This window comes from Mastomys coucha, unplaced genomic scaffold (assembly GCF_008632895.1).
Source record: "Mastomys coucha isolate ucsf_1 unplaced genomic scaffold, UCSF_Mcou_1 pScaffold15, whole genome shotgun sequence".
Taxonomy (NCBI): Eukaryota; Metazoa; Chordata; class Mammalia; order Rodentia; family Muridae; genus Mastomys; species Mastomys coucha.
In genome coordinates this window covers 143,679,487-143,704,022 of record NW_022196897.1, presented here as the reverse complement: position 1 = coordinate 143,704,022, position 24,536 = coordinate 143,679,487, and the positions used below count along the sequence as shown (strand labels likewise).

At 48.1% G+C, this 24,536-nt stretch overlaps 1 non-coding gene across 1 annotated transcript; it reads left to right on the top strand.

Moving 5' to 3' along the window:
• Nucleotides 1–16,400: 16,400 nt before the first annotated feature.
• On the top strand, nucleotides 16,401–16,533 carry LOC116092777. The gene has a single exon (XR_004119486.1). It is a non-coding gene; the product is annotated as a small nucleolar RNA SNORA17 (small nucleolar RNA).
• The last annotated feature ends 8,003 nt before the right edge of the window (nucleotides 16,534–24,536 follow it).

Genomic DNA, 24,536 nt, shown 5'->3' with positions numbered 1-24,536 from the left:
TCTCTGCTCTGGCCGGAGACCAGGTGTTCAATATATATGTATAGGGTGGCAGCTGTGGCTCCCCACAACTCGGTAGCCTTTGATAGCCTGGAGCTTACAATGTAGACCAGGCTGGTCTTGAACTCAGAGATCTGTTCACCTCTGTCTCCCAAGGGCTGAGATTAAAGGTAGGTGCTACCACCCCCGAGCTCTCGTGAGCAGTTTTTGTGGAGGAACCTAGTACAAGATGTATTGGATCATACAAAACGATACATTTATTCATCTTAGAGTTATTCTGCTATTGTTTTGCGGTGTTCTGCAAGCAGGAAAAATTCAGAGTTCTTTATCACCAACTGGAAGGTTGGGAGCAGTGCAGCCATGCTACCTACCTGTGAGCTCTGTCAAGCAGCCTGGGCTGAACACTCACAACTCACCAAGCGCAGTGCAGTCACACTGAACCATTTTTATGTTCTCCGGGTATGTTTATACTTGGAGAATTCCTTACGTACAAACAGTGAAATAAGGTCATGTAACCTCCTTAGTGAAAAGTTTTCATCACTGTTTGTTTGTTTGGAGGAGCACAGACCCTGATGTATGTGTGGAAGTCAGAGGACAACTTGCAGAAGTCAGTTCTCTCACCCCACCAGGTAGGTGTAGAAATTCCCAGTCTAATGTAGGACAATACTGCATCTTCATTTTTCTTAGGCACTTGGTATAAAGGTTAGAAAGTCAAGGATGAAAACTGCATTCATTCTTACTGAAGCATGGATGTGTCTGAATTCCGTGTGTATGTGTGTGTGTGTGTGTGTGTGTACGCGCCTATTCTGGAGGCAGGCACTCAGCTCTAGCACATCCTGGTTGTGGAAGCTTTGGCAACTCACTTCACGTCTCTGAGCCCCCTTTCCATACAAACTGCACAACTTTGTGAACCCTGGATTGGGCCCCCATGTGAGTGTGGGACTCATAAAGCCTTTCTTAGCAGCACACATCTGTGTGGTGTCATGTGGCTTCACGGCAGCCCTGGTTCTGAACACACAACACGTCACCGAGGGCCTGAAACATCTTGGCTCAGATCCAAGACTACTCATGTCATGAATTGCATTGCTTTTCCTGTGCATACAAACTCTTGGTGCTTTTATAGAAATGTGATGGTTTAATTACAGAAAACAAAGATTTTTTTAAAAAATATATTTCTTACCACCATCCCTCATCACACAAGTGTCAAATTACTTTATCTGTGGATTATATTGTGTTAGAATGTTTGGTTTTTAAAAAATGACTATTTGGGTTCCTGACTTGAGTCTCATAAAAGGAAATCATTAAAAGAATTTTGGCTTAAGACTAAGGCACACTTTCCAATAATTTCTGAGATGATTCTAAACCTGCATCTGCCATTTGGTACTGTGTATTTACATGATGCAGTGTTCAAAGCTTTGGTGAGTATAAAGTCGAGATGTCTGTCAATCAAGGCTGTTCCTCTCTTGGAGCCCCTCCCACTCTTGAGAATTCATCCTCACTTTTTTAGAAGAGGTTTTTTTTTTTTTGAGACAAGGTTTCTCTATGTAGCCCTGGCTGTCCTGGAACTCACTCTGTAGACCAGGCTGGCCTTGAACTCAGAAATCCACCTGCCTCTGCCTCCCAAGCGTTGGGATTAAAGGCGTGCACCACCACCACCCAGCTAAGAGTTTTGTTTTTTTTTTTAACAGTTAATAATTTATCCTTATGGTGGGAGAGGGTACATGCGTGTGCCATGACCCACCCGTGGAGGTAAGAGGACAGCCCAGAGGCATTGGTTCTCCCCATTTGATATTCAAGTCCCAGGGATAAATTCAGATCACCAGCTTTGGGGGCAAGCTCCTTCATGCACTGGACCATGTTCCTATCTCTCTTTATCACCTTCCCTTTATAAATCTATGTTCTTATAAAAATAAAATCAACCCTGAATAATACTGAATATGCTTAACATCATACGGTAGCAAAGATTTAGCTCTATGTAAAAATAAACAGGCATATAATCTCATTAGTATGCAAATTTTCTTTAATTTTAATAAGTAGCAAAATTATATGTACACCAAAGACTGGTTCACACATAAATTTCCTTATGATTTTTTTTTGCATCAGCAAATGTTTGATTTTGTACTTACTTATATACCTATACACCAGGGATCATATAAAAACTTCTCAAGCAAAAGAGGTCACCAGCAGAGAATGTTTAAGCAGCCCTGGTCTATAGAACCTGCAGAGAAATGCCAGTCTCGAATAGTTCAATGGCTGCAGTTAACCACAGGGTGGCTATGGTTTATTTATTTCTGTGTGTTCCTGTGTGTTGTGTGTATATGTTCATGTGGGGGTGTATAGCCAGAGGTCAAGATCTGAGTCTTCCACACTTGGTTTTTGGGCCATGGTCTTTCACTGGATCTCAAGCTTGCTGATTCAGCGAGGCTAGCTGGCCAATGACATTAGGGATCTGCCCATCTGTCTCTCCCCTGCCTGCATCAGAGTCCCGCAGCACCCTACTTTTGTGAGGTGCATATCTTGGGTATCTTAAGTCATGCTCCTGTGGCTGGCACTTTACCCACTCAGCCATTTCCCAGCCCCCTTGGATAGTTTTTTCTTGTTAACAACAGTCCCAGGAGGGTTTTAGACAGATGGCCTTCTGTACACTGACTCAGGCTTCTGTCTCTTTGTACCTTGTGGCTTCACTGCCCCCAGGGGATTCAGGACCTTTGCAGCCAGTTGGTGGGGGACGGGGGGTTGGAAGGGTCACTCAGAGTTACCTCACCTGTGTTTCACCCCTGTTCTCATCTCAGTACCAGAATACAGCCAAGTGGTTACCACGTACCATGAAGTATAGTTCCTCCATGGCCACAATGGCCACAAGAACAGTGAGTGGGGCTCAGTGGGTTCTTAGCCTCAGCTACTTACACCTCTCAGGACCACAGAAGACTCCGCAAAGATGATATTGTGCCTAGTAGGTGCTCTGTCAACATGGGTATATGAGTCTATATGCTATATTTGTGCAAGAATAGTGGTATTTTTTCAGCAGCTAAACTGTGAACTAAGCAGCGGGCTTCTGTTTTACCTCTAATCTTTTCAGCATCTGTGACAGGCCTGGAGATTACTCACTCTATACAGAGGAGGAAACTAAGACCCAGAGAGGGTAAGTGGCTGGCCCAAGGCCACAAAGCTAAGAGGAACCAACTCAAACCCAAGGAGTTGAAGCTGTGACCTTCTCATCAAATAAAGATCCTAGTGGAGCACAAAGAACACACATGGGTCTGGACCACAGGGAACAGGCTGCTTTGGTGGCTCTTTGTAAGGAAGAATCGCAAACAGAATGATATACACAGTTATACTTTAAAAGTTTATTCACAAAACAGCAGCAGGATAATGCTAAGCACAGTCTTCTATTTCCATCTGCTCCCTACAGCCAGTCCCTCTCCTCCTGTTTATGCATTTTGCATTTCAGATCTCTCCCTCACTGTGTCCCTCCGATATGAATTCTCTGGTCTCTGGGTTTCTTGATTCACCTCTGCATTCAGTGTTCCAATGGGTCTGAGAAAGACCCCACTGAGTCCTTGTCTCTCCATACTTTTCTTCACTCACCTAACAAAATATTTTGTGCTGAGCCCTAAGGTTGAGTCCAGTGGCCAAGACAGACAGGAATCTTACACTCAGAAATCTTGTTGTTGTTGTTGTTGTTGTTTTTCGAGACAGGGTTTCTCTGTGTAGCCCTGGCTGTCCTGGAACTCACTCTGTAGACCAGGCTGGCCTCAAACTCAGAAATCCACCTGCCTCTGCCTCCCAAGTGCTGGGATTAAAGACATGCGCCACCACTGCCCGGCTTACACTCAGGAATCTTATATGAACAGACTCGGGAAACCTGATCTCTGAGTGGGGACCAAAGGGACTCTGAGTCAGCCTAGGAGATGGCACCAGGCTGCCCAGAAATGTAAAGGATATGTAGGGGTTATGTAGGTGGAGGAGAGGAAATAGGCAGCAGGACCAGATGTACGGAAGGCTGTGTTGAGAGAAACCATGTAAGAAGAACAGAAAGGAGGCCAGAGCTGCTAAGGCGGAGGGTGGATGGAGAGAGGGATGTGGTGAGGAAGCAGAGCAATGAGGTGAGGAAGCAGAGCGATGAGGTGAGGAAGCAGAGGTGGGAAGGTGCTGGCCCACTAAGGCCCAGGAGGATTAAGACAGAGACTATTTGCTCTTCACATCCAAGAGCAGAAACAGATCCACCAAAGGATATGTCTTCCAGGTGAGATGCTGATGTCCTCACCTCTACTCTGTACCCAGCATCTCAATAGATAATTGCAACCCTCATCCCAGGAGCTGAGGACTCAGTCTGGCAGCCTGGTAAGTGTTAGCATCCAGAACCTGTGGTGATACATGGGCGGGTCCACAGACCTGTTGCCAGGGCAACAGCCACCATATTCCCAGAATCCATTGGGTTCAACTCCCACCTTTACCTGGGACTACTACGTCACAACCCGTATATATGAGACAATTCCTCCATTTCTCTCTCTCCCCTCTCTCTTTCTGCGCCGCTACCCTCTCCACTCCCCCTCAATTAAACCTCTTGCAGGTGGAACTGTCTGGGCCTGGTGTGATACTTGCAGACGCGCACTGCCGACACTCAAATACATCAGTAAGTAAATGCCCAGCCCCTTCCTCCTCGGGCAAGAACAAGTACAGCCAGATGCTTCTTGGCTCCCAAGTCCTCTAGTGGCTTCATCCCCAGGTGCCCAAAGTATAAGCCGCTCTACTTCTCCGGTCTTACCCCTCCACCTCCCTACTTCCTGGGACCACCCCAGATAAACTACCTAGAGACAACACTCCTTTTCCTCCCCCTACAAAGAAGTCAGTTTTCAATGAAGACAGTGCATTGAGAGGAAGCAGGGAGCAGGGAGCAGGAAGAGCTGTCCTTTAGGCTGGAGAGACACTGGGGTAGCAGCCCTGGGCAGAGCATAGCATCCCATCAGCAGGACTATGAGATGCAGTGGCCGTGTTGAGGAAGGGAGGGGGCTGTGGAAAGCACTGCCCAAGCTTCTGTCCACCCTAGCAGGGAGGGCAAGGGAAAAGGCCAAGAATACATATGTTAATATTTCTACGCATGTCAGAGAACAGCTTGTAGCCAGCAGATTTTTCTGGAACTCTCTGCTGTCTTTTCACCCTGCCTTGACACATCAGACTCTAGAAGAGCCCAGCTGCCATGTCCCGGGGAAGCCAGCATTTCCTCCTGCAGGGCAGGATCCAATAACAGTGTTCTCATCCAATAAAGGAGGCTGGCGCACAGGGACAAAATATTGAATTAAAAACAATACCAGAGCCGCTGAGCTCATGCCACCCCTGAACTGCCTGTGCATGCTTTTGCTCTGCAAATTGGTAATGGGAGCCCCAGGGAAATACTGTCCAGGAAAGGAGGGGAGGGAAGAGGCGGTGGGGGAGGGGGAGAAGAGAGATACAGCAGACTCCTGGCCACAGCTGGCTGAGCCAACACCAGGAGCAACAAAGATTCAGCCTCAGAAACCCAGCCCCAACCAAGCTCTGGGTCCTGGCCTTGGCTGTGTCTTCACAGAGCTCACCCAGGGGTAGGAGATGGCAGTGTTCACTCACCGCTCTGGGATGAGCCACTCCTGGGTTTGCACCATGAGTATAGCGTACTGATGGGTTCTGTGACCTTGGGTGAATCCTCAGAGACCCTGAACTTTAGTTGTTGTTGTCCTCATCCAGGCCAGCACTGTGTTTAGGCATCATTTGATCCCAGCCACTGACCCACTTCCAAGGCCCTGAACAGTTAAGTCATTTGCCCAGGAGCACACAGTCAGGTATAGCCAGAGATCTCAGACCAAAGTGGTAGAATGTCTGCTGTGAACTAGAAGCTTGGGTCCTCCCAGACTCTTGCCTTGAAACTTACCCCCCATTGTGATAGCATTGAGAGACAATGCCCAAGGAGGTGACAAGGTCATGAGGCAGAGCCTACACAAATAGGATTAATGTCTATCTTGGGTAGGGTTTTTATTGCTGTCATAAAACCCTATGGTCAAGAGTAACTTGGGGAGGAAAGGGTTTATTTCATCTTACAGTTTATAACCCATTAGCCAGGGAGATCAGAGGAGGAACTCAAGGCAGGAACCTGGAGGCAGGAGCTGGTGCTGAGCCCATGGAGGAGTGCTGCTTACTGGCTTGCTCATCATGGCTTGCTCAACCTGTTTTCTTATAGAACCCAGGACCATCAACACAGGGATGCACCCCCACATACACAATTGGCTAGGCTCTCCCTCATGAATCACTAATTAAGGAAACACCCTACAGGCTTGCCTACAAACATCTTCTGGAGGTATTTTCTCAATTCAGGTCCCTCCTTTCAGATGTTTTTAGCCTGTGTCAAGTTGACATAAAACTATCCAGCGCTTTCTCCCCCACTCCCACAGGTCTCTTTGTGTGTAGCGTTAGCTGCCTTGAAACTCAATAAGTAGACCAGGCTGAGAGATCCACCTGCTTCTGCCTCCCAAGTGCTAAGACGAAAGGCTGGGGCCGTCATACCCAGCTCAAGGGGGCTTTATGAGTATCATTCCCAACACCCACCATTCTTCTTTTAAATAATTCAGATACTCTAATACTTATTCTTGGTCTTGAATGCATACTTGTTGAATTAAGAGGCATCTCAGAGGTTAGCAAACACTCCTCTAGATGTGTATGTAGTTATCAGAGACAACTAGCTACCTGGGAAGACCCATCGTGAATATAGGTGGTACCATCCAATAGGATGGAGGTCCAGATGGAGCAGAAGAGGAAGACGGAAGAAACTGGCTAGTACTGGCGTGCTTGCTGTCTGGATCCATGAGGTGAGCAGCTTCACTCCCTACACCCTTCCTTCATGATGGTGTACCTCACCACAGCCCAGAAATGGCCTGGACTGTAACCTTGGATATTACAGTCAGAATAAACCTTTCTTCCCTTAACTTGCACCTCTCAGGTCACAGCAATGAAGATTCTGACTAATGCAGTAGCCAACATGTCTCTACCGTGAGCTAGAACGGAGAACTCAGCTGAGGTTCAGAGCAGAGCTGAGGTGGTAAGTACGGGTTTTGTTGAGAACCACACAAGCCAGTGAGATGACTCGGGGAGCGTGAGTCGGAAGAGATGGACAGAGGTGGTACCACGGCTCCGGGCATGCCCCATGTCCTGCTTGAGGTAGAACATGGGCAGAATGGAACCACTTCACAAAGCCATCCTCAGAGCAGAGAGTCAAGTAGAGAAAGCAGCCAGGTCCAGAGCAGGCTGGAGCTTGGGAAGGTCTTGGCCAGGGTCCATATTTGTCCTTATGGGAGAAATTCAACTGGAATTAGTTAAGGTAGAAGGGAGTACACTGACTCTTAGGGGGTTTTTGGTTTGTTTGTTTGGTTTGGTTTTTTGAGACAGGGTTTCTCTGTGTAGCCCTGGCTGTCCTGGAACTCACTCTATTGCTGGCCTTGAACTCAGAAATCTGCCTGCCTCTGTCTCCCAAGTGCTGGAATTAAAGGCGTGCGCCACCACTGCCCGGCAACTCTTAGGTAATTAAGAGATAATGGGAGTTTCTGTTGGGGTCAGGACATCTGTGTGCCCTTTGATATCCAAAAGCAGGTGCTATCAACTCAGAGGTACCTGGGCCTCACACTTTCTTTACTCTCACATGACACCTTGACTCCTTCCACACAGTGGGGAAACATGACTACTGGTAGCCTCTGGATGTCAGTGTCACAAAGATTGGTTCCATCCCTGGTTTGGAAAATACAGTGAAAGAAGCTGGGCATGTAGTTCAGTTGGTAGAGTGCTTGGCTAGGATGCACAAGGTATTGAGTTTGACCCCAGCACTGCATAAAACTGGTAGTGGCGATGTATACCTGCACTCCAAGCTCTCAGGGGGAGGAAACAGGAAGATCAGAAGTTCAAGGCCATCTTCAGCTACATTTTGAACTTGAAGCTAGGTTGAGATACAGAAGGCTCTGCCTCCAAACGAATGAATGAGTGAATGAATGAGCAATGGAAAGTGGCCCAGGGGCTTTGGTCTGGGAACCACTTGTGGCCTAATTACAAAGGGACAGAGAGATGAAGCATGGCTACTCTGTTGGAGATCACAACTGCCCAGAATCCTGGCTTGAAGGATGAAAGCAGCTGCAACATAAGCATCCTTGACAACAGGAACTAGAGAGCCCAGGACAATCCCTGAACATCCTCAGAAATACAAACCACAATGGCGAAGAAGAGTCAGACAGCAAGAGGCACCAGGCATGTAGCCCACAGCTTGTTTGTCTGCCATCTACATGGTAAGGCAGACCCAGGAATGAAGGATGATGGCTCCTTCTGCCTTTGTTGTCCTTTGTCTTAACCTTTGACTTAGTGTGTTGCTGAAGATTTTGAGATGCAGAGCAGCTTCTTTGCCTGAGGGGTTTATGGTCATTTGAATGAGAAATGTCCCCACTGGGCTCCTGTAACTGAATACTTGGTGCCCAGCTAATAGTGCTGTTTGGGGGATATTATGGAGCTTTTATGAAGCCTTGCTGGAGGAAGTGCGTCACTGGGGGCAGGCTCTGAGAAAGTATAGCCTGGCTACACTTTCTGTTTGTTCTCTCTGCTTCCCTCCTGTGGATGGAGATGAGGTCAGGCTTCTTCCCAGTGCCACAGCCATCTGTCTTCTGCCATTAGGGACTCTGCCTCTGGAAGCATAAACCCAAATAAACCCTTCCTTTGTTAAGTTGTCTGTGGTCATGACATTTTATCACAGAAACAGAAACATAGCTAATACAGTGTTCAAACAGCCTTGGGCAAGAGGGAAGTCCTCTCTGCCACAGGGATAGCAGCATGACCACACTCCTGAGTGCTGTGGTGCCTAGGGTTCTGTCGATGACGACTCTAACACCCTACTCCATACCTACCCCTGACCCAGGGGTCTGCACCTCCAATCCCACCTTCCCAGGAGTGCTATAGGTGGGTTTGGGCATGTGAGTACAACCTTATGGCAGGCATGGGGTGTGTGATGGTTAGTTTTAATTATCATCTTACATAATCGAGACTCACCTGGGAAGAGAGAGGATCCCTGTGAGGTCTCTGAAAACACCATGGCCGGGACAGCTTTGATCCACATGAGGAAAGAAGAAACTCCAGTTCAGCACAATTTGTAACCAGTGTTGGTTCAAACTCCTTGAGTCTGACCCCAACCAGGCAGATATTTTAGGCATATTTAAGCACAGCTCAAATTGGGGTTGGGGCCAGGAGAGTGTCCTGATGATAATAAATTCAATCTTGTTTGTAGAGCAAAGTTTAAGACATGATTACATTGAAACTCTTTTCAAAGTACACGGCCCCTTCCCGAGAGATGGGTTCTTTTGGCTGAGAAACTGAGCTCAAGATAAGGATGTAGGGAGGATGGCTGAGATAAATATAAGAGTCTAGGGGAGTCGGGTGTGGTCTGGCCGTACGAATAGCACACTAGGCTATTAACCACATCCCTTTCTAATCTTCTGGGCAGGAAGCAGGTTATGCATGTCTTCCTCTGAAGAGACAGCGCCATGTGTTTAACACTCCTGGTTTCCCCTCATGCTTACCTGTGAGCACAGACCTTCCTTCTGTGTCCCTGAAGGTCTTAGTGAGGGATTGTTTAGATCAGGTTACATTCGTATGGAGATTGTCTTGAATATATTAATGAATGCAGGAAGGCCCAGGCTAAAAGGGGGTAGTACCATTCACTGTGTTATACCGAGTAGATAAAGTGAGCTGAGCGGTAAGTGGTCAATCATTGATCGATAAAATGCCCCTACCAACTTGACTACAGGCCAATCTGATGGAGGCAGTTTCTCAACTGAGGTCCCCTCTTCCTAAGTGATCCTGACTTGTGTCAGGATGACAGGAGACCTAGCCAGCAGAGCGTGACACATGTTGTTACTGTCGATGAGAACACGTATTGAAAGTCTTTGCACTCCCCTGTCCTGGCTTCCCTTCCTGGTGCTATGGGAAAATACCCTGACAAAAGCTACTCAGGGGAGAAAGAGTTTCAAGTTACAGTCCTTCATTACAGAGAAGTCAGGGCAGGCAAGTGAAGCATCCAGTCACAGCCTCTGTCAAGGATGGAGAGGATGACTTTGCTCACAGTCATCAGTCATCAGTACTGGAAGGACCAGCCCACTGCAGTGATGAGTCATCAGTACTGGAAGGACCAGGCCACTGCAGTGATGAGTCATCAGTACTGGAAGGACCAGGCCACTGCAGTCATCAGTCATCAGTACTGGAAGGACCAGCCCACTGCAGTGATGAGTCATCAGTACTGGAAGGACCAGCTCACTGTGGATGGTGCCACCCCTGGCATGTAGTCCTGGGTTGTATTTTAAAAAGTACACTGAGGGACTAGAGAGGTGGCTCTGTGGTTAAAAGCACTTGCTGCTCTTCCAGAAAACCTGGGTTGGAGTCCCAGCACCCACAGAGCATCTCACCATCATCTATAATTCTACTGCAGGGGATCTAATACCCTCTTCTGGCCTCCGTGGGCACCGGGCATGCAGCATGCTGTGAAGACATGGATGTAAACTAGGCGGTGGTGGTGCACGCCTTTAATCCCAGTACTTGGGAGGCAGAGGTAGGCGGATTTCTGAGTTCGAGGCCAGCCTGGTCTACAGAGTGAGTTCCAGGACAGCCAGGGCTACACAGAGAAACCCTGTCTCGAAAAGCAGAAAAAAAAACAAAAAAAAACCAAAACAAGACATGGATGTAGAAAAAAAACTTTTTAAAGCTGAACAAGCCAGTAAATAGCATTCTCTATTATCTCTGCTTCAATCGCCAACTCCAGGATCCTGCCTTGAGCACCTGCCCTGGCTTCCTTCAGTGGTGAACAATAAACTATAAGATGAAGTAAACCCCCGTTGCTTTTAGTCATAGCGTTTATCACAGCAATAGAAAGCAAACTAGGACACACCTCACTCTCAGTGGCCCTTCCATTTTTATTATCGTATGATGGATTACCCTAGTCCCCAAGAACTAAAACCTCAGATATTAAATGACGCGTCCAAGGTCACACATCTAGCACGCTGCTGAGCCAAGGCTTGGATGTTACGCTGGGTTGCACAGCCTGCACCCTGCACCCTTGGCTTCTTTAATCCCTTCTGCAAGCCTGGGCTACAAAATAACAGCCTCTGTATCTACCTCTCCTTCTATCACCTGGAAGGCCTCGGGGCTGCAGAGATGCCAGTCTCACTGGTAAACAGTGAGCGTTCAGTTCTGAGGTACAGGGCAGCTGTAGGAGTCACTCCTTGCATGGCTCCAGGCCCTACCATGGAGGCACTGTGACATCATCACGGGAACTCAGTTTTATCCATTCGTTCACAGGGTGAGTGCCACATCCTCAGACAGTCTACACAGATACAGCCATCTCCAGCAACAAAGCAGGGATTTTTTTTTTCTTTCTGAGAAACAAGAAAATCTTTTCCAGAAACCCTTAGGCAGGCACTCCTTCACATCTCACTGGGCAGAATTGTTCCTGACTCCAAACACATCGCTCACTCCGCAATTGGAACTGCGTGGCCAGCTTGGTACAGCGGCCCTAGGCCATCTGCAGGGAAATGACCCAACCTCCAAATTGAGGTTCTGTTTAATACAGGAGAGCCATGATTTGTTGAGGGTAAGCATTTGACAAAAGTGGGCACACGCCTTTTGTTTTTTTTCTCATTCCCAGATACCTTCATCCCCAATGCTTGCCTTCTTTAACTATCTTTTTTTGTTTGTTTGTTTGGTTTGGTTTGTTTTTTTTTGAGACAGGGTTTCTCTGTATAGCCCTGACTGTCCTGGAACTCACTCTGTAGACCAGGCTGGCCTTGAACTCAGAAATCCGCCTGTCTCTGCCTCCCAAGTGCTGGGATTAAAGGTGTGCACCACCAACGCCCGGCAACTATCATTTTTAAAGTTTGCATATATTCACTATACACCCCTGGATGGGTTTCACTACAATTCCATCTGTGGATTCGGTGTGCTCCATTATCCTCTCTTCCCCCTCCTCCGAGCCCACTGGTCCCCTTCATCATTCTGAAAAGTCCCCCTTCAACTTTGATGTCACACACATGCATGCATGCACTCACATACACACACACAAATGCACATGCACACTCTCACACGCGCACACAGAAGATTCAGTATGTAAGAGAAAGCATGCACAATTGTCTCTTTCAATTTTTTCTTTTAAACATTTTTATTGTGTGTATGTGTGTATGCATGCATGCATGTGCTACAGATGATGTATGAAGATCAAAGGACACCTTGTGGGAGTCAGATGTGGGAGTCAGTTCCCTCCTACCCTATGGATCCAGAGAATTAAACTCAGACTGCCAGGCTTGGCCATAGACACCTACCTGCTGAGCCATCTCATTGCCCCTATAAACTTGTCTTTCTAAGTCTCCTTTATCACTTAACACGTTGATCTCCAGTTCTACCTAATTTCTCTCAGAGGACTTTTTTTTTCTTTAGTTTTGACAGTTTCATAAATATATGCAATATGTTTTTACTGTATCTAACCCATTAACTTATGTGGTCCCTCTGCCTTTCCTCCTGAAACTAAGCCACTTAGTCCCCCAGTGGCTACACAATTAAATAAAATAATAACCCCTCCCCCAGAAGGCATTGACATCATTAGCTCCTCAGAAAGGGACAGGGGACTCACGGGACCGCCTCTGTCTGTGTGGAAGGGCTGGGTCTTATGCTGTGTGCTTATGATGACAACAGCCATATCGTACCTGGATGGCAGTGTTCCACGACCCTCCTCCCACTCCCAGCTCTTACCTATGCTCTTTCTACTCTGTCCTATGAAATAAATGTTCTCTGGGCCTTGGAAGGAGAAGACCCGCAGTCTTTATCCAGTGTTTTGTTGGTGGCCGTCTAGGCTGGTCCCATACCTGGACTGTGGTGCATAGTACCGCAATAAACACAGACTTACAAACATCTGCTTAGTGTTGACTTGAAACCCTTGGGGTGTGTTTCCAGGAGTGGTAGAGCTGGTCATAGGAACATCCTATTTTTAGTTCATTGAGAAGCCTCCGGACTGATTTCCACGGCAAATGCACCACTTCGCGGCCCACCAGCAGTGAACAGGAGTTCCTCTTTCCCCGTATCATGTCTCCGACAGCTGAGGATGGTGAACATCTTTTCATACATTCATTGGCTATTTGCTCCTGTTCCCTCCAAGACCGTCCCCCTCCCCCAGTCTTTGAAACCATTACATTTATCATATCACTGATCCTGGGAGTCCTCAAGACAAACTAGATATTGTCCCAGCCACCCTCTTGGGTTTAGGTGTTATTGCTCCTTCCTGGAGTCCACGTCGGAACATGTGATATCTGACAAGTTTTAGATGCTGGCTTCATTTGCCCAGCCCCAGGGAGTGTTTCTTCTCTCAGACCTGGTGCTCCAGTTTTACTTCTGTTGCGCTTGGCAGGGCAGCCATGTTTGCCAGAGGCCCACTTCTGATGGCCATAGCCCTTGAAGCCACAATGTGTACAGCTTATTGGACACTTTCCCAAGGATGTCTTCCCCTTCCTCATCCTGCTTTGCCTAAGACAGTGTGTGTCTCTTTTTAAGAACTCTGTTCAGTTCATTGGGCTGTTTATTGACTGGATAATTGGGGAGGAGGAGCTGTTGTTAGTCTACTAAGTAACATTGTAGCTCCCCCTTGAAGGAACATTGTAAACACGGCCTCTCCCGGGGCAGTCAACTACCACATCCTTGGTCAGGCTGTCGCTGTTCTCCTCAGCCAGCCTCCTTGGTTTCCTCATCTGCGTAAGGATACGTCTTTCTTAAGGAGTGTTTGAGAATTAGGGCAGACAATTTGGGGGCGATTATTATCAGTAATTTCCCTGGAGAGATGAGATGGAAGGAAGTCAGACTGGCCAAAATTTAGTTCCTTGCAAGAAGAAAGCAGAAATCCTTTCAAGGTGCCCGCACCCAGGCCCCTCCCCACCATTCTCCCCTACCCCCTCTAGCTCTCCCAGCAAAGTCATTTTTCATCCCCAAAGTCATTTGGCTTAGAGTGAGGGGAAAGAGGCAATGGCAGGGTCTGTATTGTGCTGGCCTGGCCACCATCCATCACCCGGACGACAGGAACTCACCTCCCACAAATAAAGTTATGACAAGCGTCCCCAACCCATTCTTTCAGCCGTAGTCTCCCTGTTTCCATCATCCCTGACATTATAAGCCATCAGCCAAGCTGTTTGTCACGCCTCTGACAGGGCCTTGGCAACACGGGCAGGGGTCCGTGCCAGGGTACAGCTGTGCTGGGGCAAGTGTCCGCCCCCTACTACGGCTGGCAATCCTGGTTCTTACACGCTTGCTTTGTCTCCCTGGGGAATCATGCAGCAGGACCGGCCAGAGACAGGACAGTTCCTTCCTTTAGTCACCTCTTGTACCCAAAGCTGCGAGGTGTCACCGTGGCCACAGAGAAAAGTCAAGTGCATTGATGACCTTAGAGGGTGTCTGGCCCCAATAGGGACAGAGCAAACTGTGCTGATAGGTAGCGTAAGGATTCACAGAGACCGTAGGAGTAAAGACGTGGGGTCACAAAGGGACTCAGACAGCAGCATAAAGAAGGCTGTGGAAGGTGTCCTCTGTCCTCTTAGAGCACAAACTTCACCAGCTCCCCCACAAGCACCAAAACATAGAGGTGAACAGTTACCAGGGAGGGCAGAGGGCTTAGGACCTGCGGAGTGCAACACATGGAGCCGCTTCTGCATTTCGCCTTCTGAAGCTGTTATGACAAATTACGTCAAACCACAGAAAACTGCATTTACTTCTGCAGACGAGCCATCTCCGGAGTCCTTGAGGTGGGTTTGGGGGGCTGTTTGGTGGTCGCTGCCTGGCTTCCAGTGGCTGTGGACAAACCTGGGTATTCCTTAGCTTGTGAACAGACTCCTGCCATTCTCTCTGCCCTCTGTAGTCACATGGCTGTCTCACTTTTGCCAGGTCTCATGTCTCTTTCTTCGTCCTCTGTAAGAAAACCTGTAAGCCTGGAGCTCACGCCTGCAATCCCAGCCCTTAGGAGGCAAACATCAGCAGGGGCGGCATACTGAGACCCTGTCTCAAAAGGAAGGATGGAGGGTGTAAGAGATCAGATCGGCTCAGGATCCCAAGACCAAGTTCTCGGCACAAAGGAGATTTATTTATAACAGTGGAATTAAAGGGCAGAGAATAAGAGACCAAGACAGGAGATAGAGGAGAAGGGAGAAGGGGGGAAGAAACAAGGGAGAGAGGGAAGGGATATTTGTCCAGGAGGGACAAAGGATTACCTCTGGATAGAAAGGAGACAGACATGGCCCATAGGAAAATAGAGGTTTATAAAGGTAAAAGGGGACTCCTGTGTTAGGACGAGGTGTTTAATTTTAATTAGGTATGTTAATTAAGTGAGCCAAAGGGGGCTTTTGATTGCTGGACTTCAATACTTTGATAGCTGGACCTTGGTAGTCAGCCTCAGGAAGAAGTGGCCAAATAAGGGGTAGACCTTGGTGGCTAGCTTTAGGAATGCCATCTAATGCCGGACAGTGGTGGCATACGCCTTTAATCCCAGCACTTGGGAGGCAGAGGCAGGTAGATTTCTGAGTTCAAGGCCAGCCTGGTCTACACAGTGAGTTCCAGGACAGCCAGGGCTACATAGAGAAACCCTGTCTCAAAAAAAAACAAAAAATAAGCAAAAAAGAATGTCATCTAATGTTTTAGCAAGGCAGAGGGGATGGGAAAGGGGCAAGGCCCCGCTAAGTTATGCTTGAGCTGACCAGAGTCCAGTTCTCAGAGGGGGAAGAAAGGGAAAATGGGGGTGAGCGATCCAAAAATGTAGGGAAGTGGGGAGAAGAGGAGGCCTGTCCATTCTGCACCCCAGCCATGATGTCTTGCAGTGCTTGTGTTGTTTACTTTTTCAAAGACCCCATTTTTTATAAGGCCATATTCATAGGGACCTGGGATTAAGACTTTGACAGGTGTTGAAGCCAGTGCTTCAGTCAACTGCAGACACAAAGACAAAAGCGTGTGCTATGTTCTGGAGACACGGAGGTTTGGTGTGACTGGAACATCCAGACTGGGTCACCTCAGCCCTGTCCCTCTCATTGGTGAGAAAAGTGAGCAAGGCCAAGCCCCTTGGTCCATTGTCTGCCATGTGGACTTTTTCTTCCAGTTTCCCAGGGTGGAGAGGAATCTTCCCTCCAGCAGTTGAGAAGATGGCTCATTCAGTTAAGTGCTTGCCTTGCAAGCATTAGGACCCAAGTTCACCCCCAGAAGCCATATATATCTAAGAGCAGGACTGTACATCTGACTTCAGAACGGAGAGCAACATTGATCTACCCAACTTGATAGGTTCCATATTCGGTGAGAGATCTTATCTTCAAAGAAAAAATTTTTAAAGTATAATTGAGTCTCCCCCTAGAGTCATTGCAGGTGTGGCTGCTGTGTCACATATGCGTCAGTAGGTGGCCAAGAAGAGAGAAGCTATGTCTATGTTCAGCATTCTGACCTACGAACATCTGAATGATTAGTAAGTAGTCTAACAGTCTCTGCAAAGGGCAAGCCTGAGGTGACCACAGCCCAGTGCTGTGCAGGGCTAGGGGAGCAGACGGAGCCTGAGATGACCCCATCCCTGGCGCTATAATGCATGCATGCGTGTGGTATAGAATCCCTGAGATGACCCAGATACTCAGAGACCCCAGGTACCACTTAGAGGAGCAAGTAAGTGGTGGAGAGATGGAAGAGAAAGAGAAACAGAAGGATGCAGGCACAATGAAAGAGAGGCCGAACCGGAGAGTGGAGGAGGGTAGTGAGGGACAGCCAGATGTGAGTGGTCGGTGATGCGGCCTGGGACAATGGTGGGGTCCTAGCCTGTGCTGCCACAAGAGCTATCTCCAAGGTCATCAGAGCAGGAGAGCTGTCTCTGCCCCTCACCTGCTACAGCATTTGGGCAAGCAGGCCCTGCCCCTCACCAATAGAGCTGCCCCTGGATGTGGAGGTGAAGGGTGAACTGGTCTCAAAGGCATGAGTATGGGGGGGAACCGGCCCTGCCTCTTGTCTGCAGTGCAGTGGTGTTGGTGAGAGAGAGATTCCCCTCTCCTCCCACTTGCCCTTACCACTGTCAGAGGGCAGGAGAGCTGATACCTACCTACAAGGTCATGAGAGCAGGAGAGCTGTCTCTGCTGAACTTCGCCTGCAGGTGAGCCGGCCTCAAGTGCAGCAGAGACAGCTCTACCTCTTGTCTGCTGGGCAGTGATGCAGATGAGGGAGAGATGCCCCCCTCCCCTCCCTCATCCCTCACCATCTATGGCAGGAAGGAAAGCTGGTCCAGGGTCATGGGAGTGGGAGAATTAGCCATGTCCCTCACTGCTGTAACACTTGGGAGAGCTGGTCCAGATTTCAGGAGTTGCTGGTAAGCTGGCCCCGAACACATGGTAGTGGGAGAGTGAGCTGACCAGCTCAGATCCCTCTCAGGCACAGATCCAGGGCCTACTCCAATATCTACCCCATCAATGAACTGCTGGAATGCATGAAGAGGCCTGTCTGAGTTTGGGTTTTATTGCTGTGAACAGACACCATGACCAAGGCAACTTTTATTAAGGAAAACATTTAACTGGGGCTGGCTTACAGATTCAGAGATTTAGTCCATTCTCATCATGGTGGGAAGCATGGCAGCATCCAGGCAGACATGGTGCTGGAGGAGCTGAGAGTTCTACATCTTGATCTGTAGGCAGCAGAAGGAGACTGCCTTTCGAAGGCAACTGGGAAAAGGCTCTCTTCTGCACTGGGTGGAGCCTGAGCACAGGAGACCTCAAAGCCCACCCCCACAGACACACCCACTCCAACAAGTCTGATGTCACTTCCTGTGGCCAAGTATTCAAACATATGAATCGATGGGCAAAACCTATTTAAACCACCACAGGGCCAATTTTAAAGATCTTTAAAAACAGGCTCTCCGTGACACAGGGCAACGACAGGCTATCTGAGAGGAGACCCAGTGAGGTTCTAATATTGATAGAGCAGCAGAAGCCAGAGGCCATACCAGACCAACAAGTCATCCGAATAGACATTGGCACGCAAAGAAGTGGTATGTATACTGTGGAACTCACTGTGACACACTACAGCTTCCACAATGAGATTTTTTTATTTTCCTGTTTGGGAGGTGGTGGCAAGGGTGGAAGGTGGGTGCGAGGGAGGGTAGGGGAAGATGAATGGAATTGGGTTACATGATGTGAAATTCACAAAGAAACAATAAAAAGTTCTTTTTAAAAAACAAAAATTATAATTGAAGAGCATGCCTAACATTAACTTCTGACTTCCACATGGGCACATGTATGCACACGTGCATGTTTATTCATCATAGTTCTACATACTGAGGCTCTACATACATACACACACACACACATACCACTACCACCACCACCACCAGTAGCAGCAGCAATTCTTCAACTGCTGTGTGTAAGTCAGGGACAAACACCCCTCTACCCACCCACCCAAACTGTCCTAAGCAATAGAAGACTGTATTAGCATTTGTATTGAGAAAATCGGAGACTAAAACAGCTCCCAGCACTGCTGGACCCAGGCTCCAGATGGTGTGTTCAGGATCATTGCATCCCCCTAGCCTCTGGGTTTTGCACTGCATCGAAGGCCAGTAATGAACCTGACTTCCTACCTCGCATGCTAAGTAGCTATCAGTAGAGGGGACAAAGCAAGCCCCAGCCACAAGGCATATCAGGTAAGATCCTCCCCAGAATCTGAAGCATGAAGACAACCACTGCCCTCTGAGGGTAATAAAGGGGGTGTTTATCTGCCTTTGACAGCTCATGGCCCAGGCTGGTTGTAAAAGTTTGTTCTATGAAAATTGGCTCCTTGCCAATGAACAAAAAGCAAACTAGAGGATCTGAGGAGAGAGACTTCTTCAGGGACTGGTAGGTGTTGAGCACCTGTTGTCCTGGATGAGGCCTGGAGGCTGACAGAAGCAGTTCTCAGAGGGCAACAGAGAATGTCCCCAGGGGTGTCCTCTCTGCCCCATACACCTGCCACCTCCTGCTTGCCAAGCAAGGGTGTCATTTATAAATAAGGCCTCAGCATTGCAGCAGACCAGAAGATAGGGTGCACACAAGCTTTCTCCCAGGCTGGTTCCATACCCAGGAGTCCCTAGAAAGATGACAGAGATTGATAAAGCCCTAAAGTAGAAGCCACTCCTTGCTTGGAGAATCTCAGAGTTCTAGAACCTCGGAGGCGGAGGTTGAACATTCCAGAGCTGCAGGTCTGACTGAGTCTTAGGGACGGGTGTCCTGGCTAAAGACCCCAGAAGAGGTGGGGCCACACCAGCTGGCCTACTTAGGTTTCGATCACTGTGAGAAAACACCAGAACCAAAAGGTTTACTTCATCTTACAGGTTAGGGAAGTCAGGGCTAGAACCCAGGACAGGGACTCAGGACAGGAGCCCACAGAAGAGCCCACACTGGCTTGTTCTTGGTTTGCTCAGCCTGCTTTCTCAAACACCGAAGGACCACCTGCCATGGATGGCACCACCCACAGAGAGTGGGACTCTTTCACTTGAATCATCAATCAAGAAAATGCTCAAAGGTTTGCCTGCAGGCTGCTCTGATAAGGTGGGGCATTTCCCCAACTGAGCCTTCTGGTCAGAGAACTCTAGCTTGTGTCCAGTTGAAAAGACCAAACAAACAACAATGAAAAACCAAACAGAGCACTTGCTCTTCACTTGAGCCTTTCCATCGCCCCATGCTCTGGCGAAACCTTACTGAGCAGTCTGCCTGAAAGGCCATCTTTCTCTAGGAGGTGGGGTAAGCCCCCAGAAAGCCAGTTTCTAGAGTAGAAGAAATCAGTCCCTCTGGGAGACAGGAATCAAAAGGGAGTATGTCCTGGGAGGGAGCTATGGCAAGAGCATATAGTAGGGCAACAAGAAAGAGCTGTGTGTGGGTGCATGCATGTGTGCTGTTTGTGCTGTGTGTGCATGCATACATGTGTGCGAGCATGAGTGTATGTCATGTGCTGTGTGGGGGGGAGTGTGTATATATATGTGAGTGTATATGTGCTGTGTGTGTACTGTGTATGTGTTGTTTGTGCTGTGTGTGTGTGGGTGGGGTGGGGGGGTGGGTCTGAGGAAAACAGGTGTCTCCTCTTCTATCTTGTTTATGGCAGGATCTATTTGTTCTCTGTCACTGCACACACCAGGCTACCTGACCCACAAACTTCAGGGATTCTCTTGTCTCAGCTTCCCATCTCACCTTGGGAATGCTAGGATTACAGATCCCCCATCACAGCCAGGCAGTAGTCGAGCACACCTTTGATCCAAGCACTCCAGATGCAGAGGTAGGTGGAGCTTTGAGTCTGAGGCCAGTTTACACAGTGAGCTCCAGGACAGCCAGGACTACACAGTGAGACCCTGTCTCAGAACAGCCTAAAACAACAACAAAAACCCAAATACCCGTTATAGTATCTGGTTTTTACATAGGTTCTTTTGCACAGGGGTCCCAACTCTGGTCCTCCGGACCTCAGTAGTTTGCCCACTGAGCTATTATCTCCCAACCCTGAACACAGCTTTGAGAGAAGGTCACCTTGCAGCGAGAGTGGTGTTATGAGGAAAGCCATGTTATATACTTACATATATTACGTGACTTGTTAAGGTCCCTGTTAAGGTTTAATTTATTGTTTTGATTTTCTTTCTTTTTTTCAGAGCTGAGGACTGAACCTAGCCTTGTATTTGGTAGGCAAGCAAAAATCTCCCAACTTCTTGGTTTTCCTTTGAGACAAAGTCTTACTTTTAACCCATGCTCATCTGGAACTAACTGTGTAGCTTAGGGCTACCTCAACTTGAGTTTGTAGTAGTCCTCATGCCTCAGTCTCCCAAGTGCTGGGATTACAGGGATGAGCCACCACAACTGGCTTACGGTTTAGATATGAAGCAAGTCTCCCCACTCTAGTGGTTTGACTGAGAATGGTCTCCATATGCTCATTTTGAAAGCTTGGGTTTCGGTTGGTGGAGCTATTTGAGAAGGGTGAGGAAGTGTGGTCTTAGAAGAGGAGTTACGTTGCAAATGTAGGCTTTGACATTTCAAAGTGCTCACACCAGGCCCAGTGTCTCTTTCTGCTTCCTGCTTGTAGATCAGACATAAGCCCTCTCAGCTGCCGCTGCAGTGCCACACCTGTCTGCCTGCTTCAATGGTCATGGACTGACCCTCTGAAACTTTAAACCCCAATAAATTCTTTCTTTCATAAGTTTCCTTGATTGTGGTGTCTTCATGTATCTTACCACAGCAACAGAAAGGTAACTAACACACCCTCAGCCACACATACACACACGCATACATATACAAACACACAGATACACATACACACACACATACACACACATACATACATACACACACATACATACATACACACACATACATACATACATACACATACACACAGATACATATACACACACATATACACACACACATACACACAGATACACATACACACACACATACACACACATACATACATACACACACATACATACATACATACACATAGACACAGATACACATACACACACATACACACACATACATACATACATACACATACACACAGATACACATACACATATACACACATACATATACACAGATACACATACACACACATACACACACATACATACATACATACACATACACACAGATACACATACACACACATATACACACACACATACACACAGATACACATACACACACATACACACACATACACACACATACATACACACAGATACACATACACACACACATACACAGACACATACACACATGCCTTCAACCCCCCCCCACACACACACACACACTCCTTGTCAAAATGGCTCATGGACAGAAGAAGGCTTGCTTTTCAACTGATAGTGTTATTAAAACAATAACTTTGAGTGCTCATGTAATCAATGGATGATATCACTGAAAGATTCCTGGCCTGATGGTGGAAATATATTCATTTGATTTAAAAGGCTCTTTTTAGTTAGAAATCATGTTCTACCTACTCTGGGGCTGTTTTAAAATACCTTCCCTTTATGGAGTCACATTAATGGTAAAGAGTCATTGTCGGACTTAAAAAATGTTTTTATTAGATAAAAAACTTAGTAATCCTATATTGGTATACCACATACATACATACACACATACAATATACATACATACATACATACATACATACATACACATGCTCACAATGTTTTGCTGTCTGGAGAGATGGCTCATTGGTTAAGCACCCTGAGTGCTCTTCCAGAGGACCTGGCCTTGATTTCCAACACCAGCATGGCGGCTCATAACCGTCTGTAACTAATTCCGGGAACCTGACACCGCTTCTCCTGCTCTCCACAGGTATCAGACATAGTGGTGGGAAATAGGCATACATGCAAACAAAACACCTACACACATAAAATGAAATGAAATACACATGTGAAAGAGAATTTTAAATATTTACTCTTGCTTGGCCCCTGAAACTTCAAAAACTAGAGCTACCAAGTCAGAAGCTGTGGGTCCAGGTCTTTGCTCTCTGATGGGGGATCAGTCTCCTCCGTGGCTGTTTTTGACAGCCTAGCCTAAGGCAGCTTCCCACCCCCACCCCCACCCCCACCTGTTTGCTGTTCACTCCTCCTTTCCTGTTTCTCCCCTAGGGGAAGCTCGGCTTGCTCAGTGTCTTACTTCTGCAGACACCTGATTATTATCAGCTGTCTAGATTTGTATGCAGGCAGCGTGAGGTCATGTTCATGAGCACACCTCTGCCTAGGGATGTCCTTAGTGCGGGGTAGGGGCTTGGGAGCTGTTTGTGGAAGGAAAGAAGGGAGGAGAGGAAGGAATAGAAGGAAAAATGGGGCCGAGGGAGAGAAGGAGGGAGGGGAGGAGGGAGGGGAGGAGGGAGGGGAGGAGGGAGGGACAAAGAGTCATGGAGCCTGGGACCTCACTTTGGAGACCATCAGTCTGTTGACTGGTGCTGTGTCACTCCCATGCCACCACCCTTTGTCATACCTGTGACCTCAGCAAGTCCCCCAGTGCCCAGTGCCCAGCAGGCCAATAGCACCTGCCCCCTACTCCCAACAACCTGCCTTCTAGTCTTCTTCCCATACTCCACAGTCACATAAGCACGTAGGGTTCAAGTGACATCCAGCACCTACCCCAGGGCCGTGCTTCCCGAGGGGTGCTAGGGCTTGGTGGACTGATGCCCAGATTTTCAGCCAGCTATTTAGGATTGAGCCCTGATTGCCCAAGGCAGTGTCTACTGGCTGCCCGGCCCCTTACTTCCCAAATACCTTTCTTTACTAAGCCTTTGTTTCCGGTGCTGATACTGGGATAGCCTGCTCAGAAACAGGCTGGGTCATCTCCCTGTAACCCACTTTCCTTAAGTCTCCTCCCTGATCCCAAGTCCTCTGCCGGCTCTTTCAATGACTTCTACAGAAATGCCCCTCTGGCCGTCCCCTCACCTCACCTGGCAGACAAGCTGGCAGGTCTTGACTTCCTTCCAACCTGGCTAGAGTTCCAAGAAATTTTAATGAAGAGCCTTGGCCGGGCACTGCAGGGCCCAGGTGCTTTGCGCAGAGGATGGCGGGTGAGGAGGGCAGCAGGCAAGGAGGGCTGCCTTTAACAAGAGTCTGTGGTGATTAAATCACCTGCTGTCTCCTCAGCCCTTCCACTTGTTCCTAGATGCTGCCTCGAACCCATGACCACCCCAGCAATTCTCCATTTCCCCCATCCCCTGCACCCTTCTCCCCCGACTCCTCACACCACTTTACCACCCCCACCACGACCCACACTATCCCACTACCCAGCAGTCACCTTACCAGAAGTGCTGACTGGGCCTACCCAGAACTACAAGTCACTTAATTAGGACACTAAGATTGGGTTGATTTGTTGTGTCGTGTTTTGAGACAGGTCTTACTATGTACCCCAGGCTGGTCTAGAGGCCACTATATGAACCAGACTGGCCTTGCATATGTAGCAATCCTTTTACCTCAGTGTGTGGGCTGGGATTACAGGCTGTACCACTCTGCCTGGCTTAGAATTATTTTCATGAAAATGTATATTCACATCAGGGAGAAACTCTAAGCAAGAGTAGAACCTGATTAGAAAAGTTATATAATCACTCTTCCGTCCACCCATCCATCCATTTGTCTCTGGGAGTATTTTCATATCAAAGTCCTGGGACATAGGATGTGGCCCTCCCCACCAAGACCTTACATTCCAGCAGTGACCGGATCAGTCAGTGTGGAAGCAGGAACCACTGAAAGAATCAGAGCAGAGGAACTTGAGGTGGAAGGCAATGGAGGTACCGAGAAGCAACTGGAACACGGCTCCCAAAGGCTGTCCCTGTGCCATGTCTGAGAGACAGAGGAGAAGGCTGTGTGCTAAGCTAGCTCCCTAGGAGAGGGCTCCCAGGGAACTGTGGAGCTCCTGGGCAGGAGACCCACAGGAGAGACCCACCCAGACAGAGAAATACCCTAACATCCTCCTTGCTCCTACACAAGTAGGACATAGGAAAGGAGT